This window comes from Sceloporus occidentalis, unplaced genomic scaffold, assembly GCF_023333645.1.
Source record: "Sceloporus occidentalis isolate IW3139 unplaced genomic scaffold, rSceOcc1.0.p SCAF_16, whole genome shotgun sequence".
Classification (NCBI taxonomy): domain Eukaryota; kingdom Metazoa; phylum Chordata; class Lepidosauria; order Squamata; family Phrynosomatidae; genus Sceloporus; species Sceloporus occidentalis.
In genome coordinates, this window is record NW_028316996.1 from 1285643 (window position 1) to 1290000 (window position 4358).

A 4358-nucleotide genomic window follows, 5' to 3' on the forward strand; every position below is an offset into this window, starting at 1 on the left:
GCATTTTGCCCCACAATAACCTTGTGTAAACATCTGCCAAAATGGCAGAGCTTCTGGCGATGTCCTCTCCCCCAACTGGAGGATGCAAAGAGCATATCACCAGAAGCTCTGCCATTTTGGTGGAAGTTAGCTGGGAGGTTATGTCCACAGAAATGCGGATGAAGAAAGCAGAGAGAAAAGAGAAGATATAATAGAGGAGGAGAAGTACAGTGAATGCAAAATAAGAAGATACAAGAAGCAGAAGTGGTCGGCAGAGAAGGTAGAGAGACATTCAGAGAGCATGAATGGAAATGAAAGTACGAGAGAGTTAATGTGGGTGTGGGAAAACAAATTTAATTTCCGAATTTAAAATGCTTCAGATTTTCATCCAAAACAGATTGTCAGGAAACAGAATTTGTTGTCAGAATATTAATGGGCCCAGTTTCACATGTCTAGTAAACAGGACATAAGATGTGTATAGCATAACAATTTGACTCAAAAACAAGAGGAATGGAGGGCCCTGCTCAGTCACGCTTACAATCTTTGTGCCAATTAACTTTTCTAACAGTTGTAACCTAAATCACAGGTCCAGCCACAAGCTAGCATCCCAAGCACAATTAATATGTTATATGTATATGCAAAGTTGGATCAGTAATGATCTGTATTGCTTTTAAAAAAATATTATTCATTTGTTACATATATAAAGCTATCAGAAAGTAATGCTGTTTCAGTGTGATACGCTGGATTATATTATAACATAATAGCTTCCATCAATTTTGTCTCTACAAATGGTACATAGCGGTATTTTAAGGCCAAGCTTTTGTTATGGGATTTACAAAAGGTCAGCACCACTTCCTAGTTTTACAACATAGGCAAAGCCATTCTATATGTTGCATCATTTTGTAATATTATTTCTGACAAATGTAATTTGTTTTCTGTAGGCTAGCTGTATTGATCTGTTACACAGTTTTGTAACAGAACATAGAATATAATTACATTGCAGTTCTTCAAATTCTGCAACATGGTTTGAAAGATCATATTATATGAATATTTACAATGTATTTGTCATCAGTGATTACCAGTTTTTAATTACAATTCACATCCACGCTGTACAAAGGTTTTCATCTTATAATACCATAAACATACAGTTCATGGGTTACAAACACAATAAAAAATGCATTTTCCTAGGTACCTAGTTTTACTGCAATTTTAGTTAAACAGACTTTTTTAAGAGAGCTGGCTCCAGTCTATATTTGATAAAAATTATTTTGCATAGCACTTAGAAGATTAACTAAATCTTTAAATAAAAAGGAGAGCAACAACTCTCAAGTTATTGCCAACAGACAATAATTCCATGGGAATGTGAAAACATTAAGCCTGAATAATAATCCTTTTAGTTGCCGATACATTTAAAAAAACATTGATGTTCTAATAAAAAAAATACATTTTACATTTTAGAATGTATTTTTAGAATTAAGTACCGATGCTAATATAGCACTTTCTAATCTTGCTTCTAGTAACTTTTTTCAACAATGACAATAATTGAAGTGCAGAATTACTCCTTTAGGCCATATAGCAAAACCACTAAAAGCCTTATATAAGGCCATAGCAGATCAAAATCATAAATAACTTACCATCTTTATTACACCCCACAATTTCTTAAAAAGAGGCTTACTCATACTGATCATGTTTTACACAAATTTGAAAAACACTGACTACAAGGATGCAAACAAGCTCTACACGCCACTTACATACACATTATGTAATACATGTTATACAAGTTCCATATCTAAGCATGAGCTCTCACCTCACATTCTTTATGTGAAAATCCCCTTACCCAGATCTATATATCATCACACATCTGAATACAAGTACATCTTTTAGCACCATATGTTATAAAATTAGTGTGTGTTTATGTGAATGGAATCAGCAATGCTTTTCTATTGAATGTGTGTTACCAGCAGCAAGAGATTTAAGGGCTTTTACCTTTTCCGGATGTCAAAAGTAAATTCAAGCCATTTGAGTGTGCAATCTTATGCTGCTAAACTATTTTACATACAGAGTTTGCAATCACTTTATATAAGTCAAGATTCCACACATGGAGGTTTTACACTCCAGCACAGGTTACAAAAATCCCACTGGTAGGTTTTCATTACATTACATTTATTTATAAAGCGCCGGCAGATTCCGCAGCGCTTTTACAGTCAGAAGAACAATTTAGAAACATATACAATAACACATACAAAAACAAACTGGTGCAAAGGAGAAGAGGGCTCTGCTCTTGCGAGCTTACAATCTAGTCGGTTTACTTTTATGTCTACATTCTGTTGCTGGTAGACATGCAGGGTATTGTGTTGAGGGCTGACTTTCATACTAGCTCAGGGCAGGTAGCCTCCTATCAACTGGTTCACTATCCTTGTAGGTAAGCTGAGCAATAAATGTGATGAATGTGGAAATCTCCATTGAAGAGATAAATCAGGCAATTAAAAAGCCCAAATCGCAAAACCCTCATAGGGCTCTCCTGCAGAACACTAGAAAAAAAACAATCACATATCACACCCAACTTGCATACTCTCTTAAATATATATCCTTGCCCAGAAACTTGCCTTAAAATTTGAGTATGCAACAGAATATTCACGAGGTGGACAAAAGGCCAACTTGCAAATAGCTAAAGCCAACTCGCATTGACAGTCAGAAAAATATCAGTCCCGATTGCTGGAGAGTCAAGTTGATGCAAGTTAAAAAAAGTGAATTCATCAACTTGGAGATGGCAATCTGGAACTTATTTCAAACTCCCATGTCATGCAAGCTCCTGAAGTTTATGAAGCAAAAAGCAGCTTCAGAGAGAATAACAAATCAGAATTTACATTGGACCCAGGCGGGGACAGATCTGAGAATATGCTGAGAAAAACTACCAAACATTTGCGCAAGCCAGAGGACTCATGCACACGAGGCAGGGGAGCCGCAGGTTGCAATGGCGTTGGCTGAAAACACTTTGCATTGTGACTAAGATAAAGTCAGATTGAGGAGCCTAGGCCAGTGTCAGCAGTGGAGATTAAAGTGTTATTGTCATAGTATATTAAACTTTTAAACTGAAAGATGTCGTGAAGAAGGTGCAGAATCTTGAGGACCGGACATCCTATTTCAAACCAAAAATGAATGAGTACAGTGTTGTGTTTCATGAGTCCCTGATCGTTTTAGTGCCCTAGTGGAAAGTCATGAGGCTCTCCAAACCAAAGCTGCAGATATGGAGGATAGAGCAAGATGAAAGAATATTCTTGTTATGATTGTGGAGGAAGTTGAGCCAGATGAGCTACCGGCCTATTTGAAAAAGTAATTAAAGCTATTGATTTCACATTTAACTGCGTTAGATGTAGCCAAGGCTTTTGCACCCTTTAAGTGACAAGGAAGCACTGAGATGGTGTCTGGATCAACCTCAACTTTAAGAGGGAACATTAAATGAATTAACACTGAATGCCAGTAAGAAACTGCATATCACTGCCCCTACCTGGTGGTGTCCCTACATGGTCTATGTCACATTGCAGAGATTGATGGAGGGGAATTAGGGCAGGACGGGATGTGTCCTCTACAGAGGTTTTCTTAAGCATTTTAACAAATCTGGATGAAACATGCAAATGAGTTGCATGTTGCATACAAAAATGAAATTTGATAAACGAATGATCAGTATCAGGTAAAAAAACACTAAACGGCAAAATACAAAAGCAGTAATGATGAGCAAAACTTCAAAGGCCACTTACAATAACTGCAATATAACAGATTATGCAGGTGTTATTATTCTGCATCTGTGACCTGAAAAACATGATAAATGATGTTCGATAATTGTAGTTGAAATTTCAGACAGCAGTATGATATCTTTCCAGAGATATTGGCTGAAATATTGTTTGAAGCTACTTCACTTTACAGTTCAGATGGAACAGAGTCCTTAGAGAGAAATGAAAGAAGGAGCAGTGGGAGAACTACCATCTGTCTTTCTTGTAATAAATTCAACTGTTTGTGTATTTTGTGCTTTAACGGTTGTATTGCAGGTAAATGATTTCATATTTGATATCTATCTATCTATCTATCCGATAGATAAGTCCGACTCTGTTTCTTTCCTCCTCCCTTTCTTCTATAAAAATATTTGGTGGATTTTCTACAGCCTATCAATGCATGAATTAACAGCAGAAAATGTTTAGAAATGAAATTGTATAAGTAAAATACACTATAATAGGTATTAAGGTCACATACTAAGTTTTGGTAATATAATTACCCTACATATGCTAGCCTCTTCCCAAAAAATGGAAGTGTCCATCTCTGGCTTATTATACCTATAGTTTACCTATTTCTTTAAAACTATTAATAACTTTGTTTTTGTTTCA